General features: G+C 40.2%; 1 pseudogene; it reads left to right on the top strand.

Annotated features, from left to right (window-relative positions):
* Positions 1–245: 245 nt before the first annotated feature.
* Positions 246–13,889, top strand: LOC117542532 (annotated as a pseudogene).
* Positions 13,890–14,223: the final 334 nt, after the last annotated feature.

Here is a 14,223-nt window from a genome sequence, read left to right as displayed (position 1 = left end):
CCTTGAGAAAAAGGAATGCGTTCAAAGTAAGTAATTGTGTCACTTACAACATTTTAATTGAGCAATTGCGTTTGAAACATAAACATAAAACAAACAGCTCATTATTGCTCAAATTTCAGAACTACAAAACTACAGTCAAGTCAGCTTGCAGTGCGAGTCGGTAAGGAGCCAATGGCATTCGTAGTACATGTCACGTGTCAATTCTGCCCAATTGGAGCGTAGCCTGATTGTCTCGTTAGGTTGATTCTTTGAGAGACAGCTGTTGAGAGAAACGTTTAACGTATAGCTAACTTTGGTCAGTGTTTTTACCTGTTCGGAGGTATCTTTTTTATTTGTAAATCGGTCTATGGCTCAACACAAACTTTGTTATTAGGTTGTCAGCTTTTAAAGGCATGAACAGGCTCAAAAAGAAGAAACAAAACGCAGGAGTTGAGGTGAATGGGAATGGATCTGTCACAAGAGGTGAGTCAACTATCAGATAGTTAGCTAGGTAGTGTTTCATAAACGTGTCTAATAAAGACATACATACTACATACATACAGACAAGCCACACAAGATAGTTTGCATATTAAAACACACACTATATTGATCCACCGTAGGCTAACTTGTAGCTTACAGACAGAAACGTGACCTGCTCTGGCTGCAGTTGGAGAAATGGCAGTGAACTTAATACTATTACTAGCCAGCCATTCAAGTCATGAATCACGATGTGTCCGATGTTGTGCTAACCTGTTTCTAACATGGTTTCTAATCTCCGGTTGTACATTTGTTTACAATCTTGTCAAAGTAAACATTGGCAACATATCTGACAGTAGTGCCTGCGTGGCAGCATGTCTGCCAACTTGGACAATACTGCTGTTTGCCAGACAGAGGAAGTTGGACATGGTTGTGTCATCATTCACTGTCTCTAAAACAGAACATACGTAAACAGACAAACAAAGATAGCTATGCCATCATTTAACACTGGGTTTTGGTTTGACCCGTCAAGTAATTCAAACTCTCATATCTTATTTTCATTTGATCCATACTCGCTGGCTGCAAATCACTTAACTACTGTACTGTCACATGTTTGACTCTTTATGATCAGTCATTATAATGGCATGGTTTTCACGTAAGGAAACTAAAGCAATCCATTACAGAAACGCCATGTGTGTTTTATTATGTGTCTATATCTGATATGGTGTGTTCCATGCATATGATTGGCTCAAGCTTCTATTTATAACTCAAACATGGTTCTCCTCCCTCCCCCTCCTCTTCTTTTTTCTCCTTCATCTTCCTCTCCAAATCGTTCTGCCCCATTCATCCCTTTTCTCTGTCTCTCTGTTGCAGAGCCAGATTGTGGGAGGAAACGAAGTTAGCTGAGATCCATCAGGCTTTGGATCAAGTAATGTAACAAATACCAGTTGCACTTAGCTTGTTATGGATATGTTCTCATTATTATTGGCTTGAATGGCATCATTAGGCTGATTATTTACCTCCCAGAGTTTGCCTCAGTAGCCAAACATCCTGTGGTTTTTGTTGATCGGGTGATAAAATAAAAACTAATTAATCTGACTGTATTTTATAAAAACCACCACTGGGTGTTAAGTGTTTTCCCAGCACATTAGGTGGGTAATTCCCACAATAGCTTCCCCTAAGAATCTGTCTGTTTTGTAGACATCTAAAGCTTTTTTGGGATGGCTTCCGGTCCACAAGCCTCTCCCTTTACTGCATGCTGTTCCACAATTAGATGGTATGCATCTATCCCGTAGACATTGACCTTCATCACTCTTATTTTGCAATAAACAAAAGTATCTTTGTCCCATTCAGCCAAGACATGCGGACACACTTCTGTCCCAGTAGAAAAACAATAACAGTGAAAAATACATGGAATTTGTCTGTCTTGAAATTGATCATACATAATTTTCAAATGGGTGTCGTGGAAGTAAAAAAGTGAAAGAATGATTGACCCCGCTACAATTTACGCTAACCCTGCTCTGCATAAACATACTTATTTAAGTAATTTAGTTTCACATCCTGGCTTAGTTTCATATACATAAAATGTATTATTACTTGAATCAAAGACATTTCAACTTTATTCCTGAGTAAGTATTTCTGCGACGGACACCTATTGATAATATTTAGCGCCTCTAACTTTTGATGACTGGAAAATACGTTTGCTGTGTAAGCAGATCAGAAAAAGCATCACACTTAAACAATGTCCAATTCTGACTTTTGAACTCCCAGTGATCCAGTGGACATTGAGACCCTGAGGAGGGCAGCAGGCAGTAAGGGAGGGCTGCTCACCGATGACTGAGGAGGAAGGTCTGGCCCAAACTACTGAAACATCAATGTGTACGATCTGCCTCATAAACCTGGTTAGTGGTTTATTTTCATATGAACTGGGTTGAATTATACCACATGATACTTCATAATTCTGTCACTCTTACTAATAGACTAATGCAGGAATGACATAAACCTGGAAGTTAGCATTCCTCTGGTTCCTTCGACAACAATCAAATACAAATCTTTCCCTAAAGTTTGGGAATATAGCAGAAAAGATTTTCTAAACAAATGAACACCACTTAATAGGATTCTTTTTCAAGCCTTAATGCCAGTGGCAAGAAGTTCAGTAAAAAAAGCTATTTTTAGGCTTCACAACTTCACCACGTTGCATGACTTTAACATCACCACCACTAAAATAAGAAAAGATAATGTTCCAGACAAACTCTGGTAATTTAGGGACTTGTCTGCAACCACGTTTTTAAAGACAAGTTAAAGTGAGGATTACCTGACATGTTTTAATGTCATAAAATAAAACCTATCTGGCTTATAAAACCCAATAAAAACGTGTTGACTATGACAAAGGGAATCGGAAGTGAGTAAATGCTGACTCATATTTAGGGTGTAGGAATACATTCTACATCTCTACACCGACAACAATAATAATATCTTCTTTCTTCATAGGTTCGAGATGTGAGGGAAAACCACAAGGACTTTAACCAAAGTAGTCCTTGATTGTCAGGAGGTCTATGAAGCGGTTCCCTAAAGGTGTGTGTATGTGTGTGTCTGTGTGTTTGTTTTTATCTTTAAAGATAGCAGCATTGCTCACAGTGCCATTCAACACACCCGTACCCCTGTACTTAGAGCAACATATCTGGCAAGGCTTAATAATTAATGAACTGAGTAAAAGCTGCAACAGGGAACATTCTTATGTCACAAGACGCCTGTGTTGTCAGCCAACATCAGGAAGTTGGGAAAGCAACAGAGAAAGTGTCTTATCTAGAAGCGAGGCTGTCAGTTCAGGATAAGAGGAAGCAACACATTTTTTGAAACTGAAAAAAGCTGCATGGAATGAGGGAAAGCTGGACTTAGAAGTGTTAGATGCTTAATATAGTTGATCCCTTTCTGTTTACTAAGCTGCTACACTACAATTTATGTAATTTTGCTGTTACAGGAAATTAAACTTCAAGTTTAAAGCACACGCACAAGCAAATCCTGTTCTTATTCTCAGGTCTCTCTCAGGAAAATATATTCTGATCTCATTAAGACTGCCTAATTTAAATAACATAAAAAAACCTTTTATTACCTGTGTTAGTTCTTTTTCAAACTGTTGTTCACAAGCAGTCAGACAAGAGTTAGATAACTTATTTTGAACCATTCACTAAAATGACAATCACATGAATGTTAGCTTTCCTTTAGGGTGTTTTTTCTGTGAAGGTTTTATTTTATAATGATTCCTGGCTCTCCCTCAGGTATGCGCGCCTCAGAGAGAGCTGTGCTTCAGGAGCAGATGATTGACATCATACTGGAGGTTTTGAAACACACCCCCCAGCTCCATTACTACCAAGGCTACCATGATGTGGCCGGTCACTCTGCTGCTGGTGGTTGGGGAGCGGATGACCATCGCCATGCTGGACACTCTGTCCAATCACCATCTCAGGTTGATATCTTTTTCTCGAATCAATCCATTTATATATGCATTTTAATCGACTTTTAAAGGCGACAATCTTAAGGATCCTGAAGATATCTGTTTATTTCTTTTTGATGAGAAGGGGCATTTTTGCTGATGGGTTATTCATTTAAATCTGCAACCTTCTTTCTTTTTTACTGTATCAAATTAACCAACCTTATCAACACATGCTTAGCAGTACTATTGATGTAACCTGCCTGTTTTTTCTGTAGGATTTCATGGATCCTACCATGGACAGCACTAAACACATTTTTAAACTACCTGATGCCTATATTGGAACAAGTTGATACAGAACTACATGACTTCATGATCAGGTACACACACACACACACACACACACACACACACACACACACACACAACACACACACACACACACACACACACACACACACACACACACACACACACAACACAACACACACACACACACACACACACACACACAGAGTTTGTACTTTACTTATAATTTCTTCAAACAAAAACATATCTAACTCTTATTCTGATTTTGAATGGATTTAATGGAAGTCATTTTGGACATAAGTAATGTTACCACTAGAGGGCATCCACGTGTTGATTTTCACCTGTGAGATTCACACAGAGACAAAGAGTGGAGTTTGTGGTTTTTGATTGAAACTCAATTGAAATGCATCAGTAGTGTTCTCTTTTGGGAGTTCTGTCAGATGGTCCAACAGCTGTTTCAGAGGCTTCCTGTCCCACCAAGGTGTGAATCACATTTACCCTTATTTGTGAGGCGTAATTAGCCATAAAATGATTCATGATATTTATGCAGTTTATCGAAAAAACAACAAAAAGCTTTTTTACCGATATAGATGACTGTAGGTACATGTTGAGGTGTATATTGAGGACTATGATTTGGGATGTTTGGGAGTCATTGGATCGTCCTCAAAGGTAATTTGATGTGTGGAGGGATATGTGTGTGCTTGCCTGTGTGTGTCTACAGTACCTTTGCTGTCTTGTTGCCTGTTTCATAATTGATGTTGTGCTGTCAACCTCCCTTTTTGCAGATGACCCCATCTACTCGCATGTTGGCGTGTTGGCACCTTTGAGTTTTATTGTAATTTCGTGTACCTGTACAATGACAAAATTAAAGATCTAATCTACAAGCTCACACAAACAGAAAAATGATCCAAAAAACAGACATTGCACTGGCAGGATAAACACACCGACTTCAAAGTTTGGAACACTCTTTCTTGTGAGCACCTCCACTTCCCCCTTACCTGGCTTCTTATCTCCTTTCTGCTTTTCCTTTTCTCTTGCTCCAATTTCATGTTATCTCTTTTATGTCCTCTTATCACCATGCTCTCTGCCTTTGCTCTGTCTGTTTTACCCCTCCCCCTGTCCATCATTCCCACCTACTTATTTTCCGCTAGTCACTCCTTCAGTTTCCTTGTACTCATTGCTTCTTCCTCACTGAATGTTCCTATCAATATGTATCAACAAATGCTAAGAGTATCCAATTTACTTGAAATTCTGTCAAAACTAAACCAGCTATTTATATTGCACCACAACAAAGAGAGAGGGGAAGAACATTGGATGGTTTATAAACGGTGTGAGAAAAATGTGTTTTGCTCCAAAACGTATGAGGCTAATTCTTTGGACATTCTGTGGTCATGTCATAGTCTTGCAAGCTAATGTTTCAAGACCCCTCGCTGAGAGCCAGACTCAGGTAGATGAGTTAACAGTTCAAGTATTGCTAATGGTGTTTGATGTGTGCTGTGGCTATTGAGGTGCATTTATACCTTTTTTTTTTTTTAAAGAAAATGTTTTAAAAGTCTTGCCGTTTTCTCAGCGAGTTTTAACCAAAAATGCAATGGGGAATATTTGGATCCAGTGGTGAAGCTTGAACCACAGTAGGGGTAAATACACATTATCTCAGCCTCTCTGCTTAGTCCATTTTTATAATTCTTTCTTACGTGAGAACCCTATTTCATGGTTTTTGGCAAAGTTTAGCTGGATCATACCAGTACATGGTTATCATTTCATCCCCACTGACAACAAATGACTTATACTGTATACTAGGGCTGCTCGATTATGGCAAAAAATCATAATCTCGATTATTTGGGTCAATAATTGTAATTGCGATTATTAAATGCGATTATTCATTGACTTTGAAAAACATTCATTTATTGGAGAATTTTTTTTTTTTTAAACAGTTGATTACCCTGAACTTTAAGTATAATTCAACTGAAAAACCAAAAAAAAAAAGATCATTTTAAGAAGAAAAAGTAATAATAATAATAGAAAAATAATCGTTTTATTTCGATTACGTTGTTTTCGTAATCGTTGCAAGCCATAATTGTAATCGCGATTAAAATACGATGAATTGAGCAGCCCCTACTGTATACCGTACACCATTGAGTGTATCATTACTTTTCAAAATGACTTCCTGCCTTCTACACAGCCATTACTTTTTTATTCATTTTTGATTAGAGTAAGAAAAAAAGAAAGACTTGAACTTTGTGATGAATTTTGATCGAGCTACTAGCTGCCTAGCAAATGGTTTAATCTGCCTATATTCGTTTTATTCATTCTATAAATTATATTTGTGATTTTATATCTGCATTTTTATTTAGATCTGCTATTGTAAGCTATTTGATGTTATCAGTTTAGGTTTGCTACTGATGTTTATTTTGGCCAGTTTATTGTAGACAGAGATTGTTAATCTGGTTCAATAAATGCTGTACAGTAAAAAAAACTAAACATTGAAGGCATGGCTTGTGTTTCTTTGTTTGTTCACGTGTACATCTCTTTGCATTTCCTCTCAGAGCGGAGGTGGGAACCATCTTCGCCCTGTCCTGGCTCATCACATGGTACGGCCACGTGCTGTCAGACTTCAAACACACCATGAGACTCTACGACTTCTTCCTGGCCTCACACCCTCTGATGCCCATCTACCTCGCTGCTACGGTAAGAAGGCATTGTAGCCAACAGGAAATGAACAACAGGCAGGGACTCAGTTTTGTCAGAAATCCAGGATGCTTACATGCAAATACATGCTGCAGCACACTAACTAACTCACTCCCTCCTATACGTCTGCACACGGAAAGGCAGAGTGCTGTGAAGTCAAGTTAATTAGACGGATGAGAGGGTGAGAGACAGTGTTATAGAGGGCGAGATAAAAGGGGAAAGTGAAGGAAAAGGACGAAGACTGCATCAGGAAACAGAATAACAAGGAGGGCTGACTGATGTTTGACTGAAAAGGATGGAACAAGAATTACAAAAGGAAAGCATTTCTATGTTTGTGACTTTTTTCACTCGGGTTAAAACAACACCAACTGTTGTTCTACTGCTGGAGCATGTATGATTGAATATGTGTTAATTATTAAAATGTTTATATGTTGTGTGTGCATGCTTTATGTATTTATGGGTTTATTCGAGTCTGAGTAGGATTTTTTTTGCATGTAAATCACAATTGTGCACATATTGCTCATTTGCATTTGAGGATGTTCTAGTATTTGCGATTTGTGTGCGTGTGTAGTGGCTGGGCAGAGGAAAAGTTCTGTTTGAAGTGTGTGAAACAACAAAGCAGAATGTAGTTCATGTTTCCTCCAAGGCTGAGTACAGCGCACAGCATGGGGGGTTAACTCCTTATCTGCTGAGTGCTCATTCTGCCTCTCTTGTATCACTAAAGCTATCCAGTTTGCAGAATCTAATCCACGTCTGCTCCAGGGTTAACTAAAGTGCACAGCTTTAGGGTTTAAACAAGACTTCAACCCCTCTTTTTCCTCATCAGATTGTGTTACACAGAGAGAAGGAGGTGAAGAAGACTGAGTGTGACATGGCCATGGTCCACCACCTCCTCTCCCGCATCCCCCAGGACCTCCCATACGAACTTCTGATTGGCCAGGCCCAGGACCTGTTCGACCAGTACCCTCCATCCCTACTGGCCAAGCGCGCAGCACTGCAGCCCCGCAAGAGGTGAGGGGACAAGCTTTGAAACTCAAGCACAGCCCGACACTGCTGGTGTTCACATCATCATATTTACACTTAGACATTCAAACACAAATAAAGCTAAAATGTAATCATAAAACCTCAGATGACAAAGAGGGATTACAATTACCAATAGATAGAAGGTTTTAAAGCCCACTGTGCAGTTTAAATGATATGAGTTTCTTTTGAATGCATGTACAGTGGGGCAAAAAAGTATTTAGTCAGCCACCAATTGTGCAAGTTCTCCCACTTAAAAAGATGAGAGGTCTGTAATTTTCATCCTAGGTACACTTCAACTATGAGAGACAGAATGGGGGGAAAGAATCCAGGAAATCACATTGTAGGATTTTTAATGAATTAATTGGTAAATTCCTCGGTAAAATAAGTATTTGGTCACCTACAAACAAACAAGATTTCTGGCTCTCACTGACCTGTAACTTCTTCTTTAAGAGCCTCCTCTGTCCTCCACTTGTTAACTGTATTAATGGCACCTGTTTGAACTCGTTATCAGTATAAAAGACACCTGTCCACAATCTCAAACAGTCACACTCCAAACTCCACTATGGCCAAGACCAAAGAGCTGTCAAAGGACACCAGAAACAAAATTGTAGACCTGCACCAGGCTGGGAAGACTGAATCTGCAATAGGTAAGCAGCTTGGTGTGAAGAAATCAACTGTGGGAGCAATTATTAGAAAATGGAAGACATACAAGACCACTGATAATCTCCCTCGATCTGGGGCTCCACGCAAGATCTCACCCCGTGGGGTCAAAATGATCACAAGAACGGTGAGCAAAAATCCCAGAACCACACGGGGGGACCTAGTCAATGACCTGCAGAGAGCTGGGACCAAAGTAACAAAGGCTACCATCAGTAACACACTACGCCGCCAGGGACTCAAATCCTGCAGTGCCAGATGTGTCCCCCTGCTTAAGCCAGTACATGTCCAGGCCTGTCTGAAGTTTGCTAGAGAGCATTTAGATGATCCAGAAGAGGATTGGGAGAATGTCATATGGTCAGATGAAACCAAAATAGAACTTTTTGGTAAAAACTCAACTAGACGTGTTTGGAGGAGAAAGAATGCTGAGTTGCATCCAAAGAACACCATACCTACTGTGAAACATGGGGGTGGAAACATCATGCTTTGGGGCTGTTTTTCTGCAAAGGGACCAGGACGACTGATCCGTGTAAAGGAAAGAATGAATGGGGCCATGTATCGTGAGATTTTGAGTGACAACCTCCTTCCATCAGCAAGGGCATTGAAGATGAAACGTGGCTGGGTCTTTCAGCATGACAATGATCCCAAACACACCGCCCCGGGCAACGAAGGAGTGGCTTCGTAAGAAGCATTTCAAAGTCCTGGAGTGGCCTAGCCAGTCTCCAGATCTCAACCCCATAGAAAAGCTTTGGAGGGAGTTGAAAGTCTGTGTTGCCCAGCGATAGCCCCAAAACATCACTGCTCTAGAGGAGATCTGCATGGAGGAATGGGCCAAAATACCAGCAACAGTGTGTGAAAACCTTGTGAAGACTTACAGAAAACGTTTGACCTCTGTCATTGCCAACAAAGGGTATATAACAAAGTATTGAGATGAACTTTTGTTATTGACCAAATACTTATTTTCCACCATAATTTGCAAATAAATTCTTTAAAAATCAGACAATGTGATTTTCTGGATTTTTTTTCTTCTCATTTTGTCTCTCATAGTTGAGGTATACCTAGGATGAAAATTACAGGCCTCTCATCTTTTTAAGTGGGAGAACTTGCACAATTGGTGGCTGACTAAATACTTTTTTGCCCCACTGTATGTCCTTTTTGCACATCAAGGTTGCTATTACTTTATTGGAGTAATGTGAATGTAATCAACAGATCCACATCAAGTCCACATGACAACATTTTTAAAAAAGTTTTTCAATTTAGGAAATATTCAAGTTTAAGATGCAGAAAGCAGTGAAAAAGTAGCAATAAATGACATAATACTATTAGTTAATACTTATATACTTAGATGTTATCAGTGAGTGTTCTGTCAATCGACTAATTACATGCTTCACTAATTGCACCTGCACCTTTAGTTTCATCTGAACATGAGATACAAAAAGTGGGATGTAATTCTGTCTTTTACCAAGAGGGAGTGCTCTAAAAACACATCCAGAGTCAGTGATGCTGCTGACATGCACAGGCCATTTAGTGTGTGTCAACGTGTGCAGGGTATGTGTGTGTAACCAGGCATGTGACCATTTAAAACAAAATGTGTATCATTGAGAAGAAACATAACTCTAGCTACTCAAATACACTTTAGTGTGCCCATAGTTCCCCCATCAGTCTCCCTCTGGTCGTCCTTCACTGTTACCTACAGTCATTGTTCAGGAGAGGAAGTGACATCACTGACACATGGCCTTGACTGTCCCATAATCCATTACGCCATGGCTACTGACTTAGCAGATCTCTCAAACTGTCTGTCACGCTTTCTCTCACTTGTCTTTATCCATCAGCTGATCCTTCAATCCATCACTTCCTGTCATTCCAGCTGTCGATGCTTCTCGTAAAATCTGACCCTGCGCACTTTCACTTACTTACTCTCCTTCTTTCTGTTTTCCAGTCTGTCCATCAGCACCTTCCAGGCGTTTCAGCTTGCCACCCTCCATCAGAGGCCCGACTCCGTTCTCAAACGCCTCACCAAGGCCCAGGACTCCAGCACCTCCAGACAAGGTAAAGATAGTAACTGTAATCTTAATACTGACTGAGGAAAGACTGCACGGCCTGCGTATAGTGTGTAAAAAGATAGCTTTACTGCTTTTTGTAGGTGGGAATAAATTAATATCGACTGTAAGATCAAACATTTCAAACATCAAAATCGTCGGATGGATCCGTAGTTCTTAAAAAAAACGTTTTTAACACAACCCGTAACAAGGCAATAAATGTGTCATCCCACACAAACACTGCCCCCCCCCCCCCCCCCTTTGGGCCAATCAATAACAAGTAAACAAATGATGTAGTACACCCATCAGACCAATCAAGTGCACATTTAAATATGCCAGAACAGAACAAAGAGATGCTTTATTCCCGTCGGTATTGTGAGAATCTGATCAGTGGTGCCTGTCTGTGATGTACAGCCAATCAGAAATATGCTTCAGCATTCCCCTCAGGCCAAACAATGTTATATTAAAATTGATGAACATCATTCCCTGCAGTTTCATCAACATTCAATTAGCAGCATCATAGATTAAATGCGTAACGGACAGAAAGAGCACCTCCTGATTTCACTGTGGCAGACATTGAATGGGAGTCAGTAACACACAGACAACCCGCTCTCTAAAATGTGATGAGTTTTTAAGTGAAACTAAAAGTGGAATTTATATCTATTTAGGCCTCTAAGTGATCAAATGAGAGTACTGTTTGGAGTAGGATTGGTTGTTTAATACTTCTGCTCCTCCCTTGTCTCCACTTTTTGTCTTCAATCCCAGTCGTTGTGGTTCAGCTTTCACCTTTTATGAAACCTCTTGGCCCCTGCATGTCTCCCCTCCTTGTTCTGTGCTTGTAGCCTCTCGATACTCAGGTCTGGAAGCAGCTTTGCCCCAAGAGCGAGGCCAGCTGTGGGGGAAGGGGAACAGGATGGTGAAGATGGCAGTGTGGGGGCTGTCCGCCACGCTCGGGGCCGCCGTGTTCGCTGTGGCTCAGACGGCTATGGACTGGGGACCCGAGGCGTTACTACAACTGTTCTGAGGTGGCGCTGGGGATTTAGACCATTAGACACACAGTGACACATGTTGACCGCAGACACACATCTGCTCTTCAGGAGGATCAACAATGAACAATCAAACATACACATGCAAAGACGTTTAAGCTCTTTTCTCCTGCTGAGAGGAAACAGGAGAGGTAAGTTATCCTGGTGCCAAACAGGTTGTTGCTACTCAACCACAATGAACATATGTTGGCCACTAGCAAGCCTTGGGATGTGTGTGCATGTGTGTGAGCAGGTGGTTGTGTGATATATGTTTGAGTATCTCATACCTCATGCTGCATGTGAGCATGAATGGATGACTGAGTTAGCCTACTGCGCACCTTGACCTCTTGGGCCCCTGGGCCAGAGACCTTTTTTTTTTTTTAATCAATCAAAAGACCAAAAGAGACGGAAAGCAATCACTAACAACCAAAAATACAATGCATCACACCTTAAGAGACCAAAAAAAACAACGTTAATTGACCACATAAAGACGCAAAACAACCACAAGAACAAGCAACACAACCACATAGAGACATAAGACGCTGACACAAATACACACAACCACTGCTCATGGTCCTTTCATGCATGTGAGACACTAACACTGAATTGTCGGTGTAACATGTCTGTGCATTTGCTGCTTATTTTGCTGACTAATTTTTTGAATTTCTTGCCTGTTTCCTTGCACTTCTGTTGTTGGTGTTTAAGTGCGCTTGTTGGATCTGCAGCCATATCTGAAAAGTGCACATAGCCAGCACGATGACACATGAATACAAATTATTAAAGAGTGGTGTTTTCAGCTGAAAGCTTCCAGTTATGAGCAAAAAAGGAGAGAGGGAGAGAAAAGGCAAAGATGGAGGGAGAGATTGTTCCTGTGAGCCTCTGGTATTAATTGCTTTACTGCGGGTGTCAGCATGTTACATTTAGAGTAGAGTTTGTCACACAAAACGAGTTGTTGCTGCCTTAAAATGTGAACATTACACAAGGTTAGCACGCTGCACTCGATGCAAGCAGTTGGCCTTTGGTTGTGTTGTTAAGGGGAAGACACAAGTACTTTTACATTCTTGAAATATTTATCAGGTTTGCAGCAACATCCACCCTGAGCAGCCTTCAAGAGAACATCATATTTCTCGTGTGCATTTTAAAGCTACTCTGATTATTTTATGTAGGAAGAAATTGTGCTTTTTATTTCATTAGGTAAAGAAGTTAACAACCTGTATAGCCCACCCTGTAGATATTATTGGATTAAACGTAATCAATGAGTTTCAGCGCCCGAAAAGTAAATATTAATTAATAATACAGGCGTTCCAACTGAGGTGCATACATATGTACAGGGCACGGGGGGGGCTCCAAACAGCAATGCATGCTCTGTGTCGTCTTATGTTCTGAAATATTTATCGGCTTTTACTAGCATGTTGCCTGGTTGCGTCTGTTAACACAACTTCACCGGGGTCTCAACACTCCTCTTTTTCCGACATCAGAAATGTTGTGTGCTATCTTTGTCGGATTTCATGTGAAGTTTGCCCTGTTGATGTATGTTGCTCTGAAGCACATTAATTCAACTGGTGTGTGCTTTGTTGTGTATGAAATTACAGAAGAAAGAGAGACAATCAAATGTTTAGCCTCAGAGCAATCTGACAAGGATAACAGAGCTCAGTAGTTCACAAACCAATTAATCTATCACTCCATTAAGTAGTCATTTTATTCAAAAGTCAATACATAAATCAATAAACTCAGGTAGTCTGCTGGTCTTTAAGCCAGTTAGGATTCAGACACCGAGTCAGTCGGCGTGCTGCGTTGCTTGTTGGAAAAGCCTCTGCATGTTCCCCTCATCAGTCTGACAAGCTATGTGATGTAAAACATCATGTGTGCGTGGTCGGATGATTAAATGCAATAAGTGTGTGCTTGTAGTTTGTGTGTATGTGTGTGTAAGAGAGAGAGGGAGAGACATATTTCATTTTCTTTGCTGATTTAAATTGCTGAGCATCTTCTGTGTTTCTTTTTATTGTTTGCTTTCCAAAGTATCTCAATATGAACTATCAACAGTCTAACTATTTATTTTAAGAGCAACAATCTGAATGGCTATTTATGTAATGGTTACATTGGATTTTATGAATGATTATTTAAGATTTATATTTTTGGTATAAATTAATTGATCATTATTGTTTGCAATTTGAGGGTTTATGTTTTTAAAGTTGATCCAATTTGTTTTAAGTATAAAATACTGTATCTGGTCAGTCATTTAATAAATACATATTTGCTATCTACTGTGTATGGTTTGGGATTGCTATACAACTTGTTCTGTTATGCTTCTAGGTTTGCAAAGGCTAACATCCCAAAGTTTCTCTCCCACACCTCCTTTAGTGAGATCACTATGTAACACTCACACTTCTATTGGCTAGCGCTCAAACGCATTGCACGTGACGCAAGGCTGAGCCGTCCAGCTAACCAATCAGAGCAGACTGGGCTCTGGTTTCAGACAGAGGGTGAAAAGAGTTGCTGCGGCACAGGCATTATGAGACAAATAAAGAGCTTTTTGAACATCAAAGCATGTGAACATGTCACATTAGAGGCACACAATACACAAATATGAACATAA

The sequence above is a fragment of the Gymnodraco acuticeps genome, unplaced genomic scaffold (assembly GCF_902827175.1).
Source record: "Gymnodraco acuticeps unplaced genomic scaffold, fGymAcu1.1, whole genome shotgun sequence".
Taxonomy (NCBI): domain Eukaryota; kingdom Metazoa; phylum Chordata; class Actinopteri; order Perciformes; family Bathydraconidae; genus Gymnodraco; species Gymnodraco acuticeps.
Note: the sequence above shows the minus strand (reverse complement) of the source record. Positions and strands in the feature narration are given on the sequence as shown.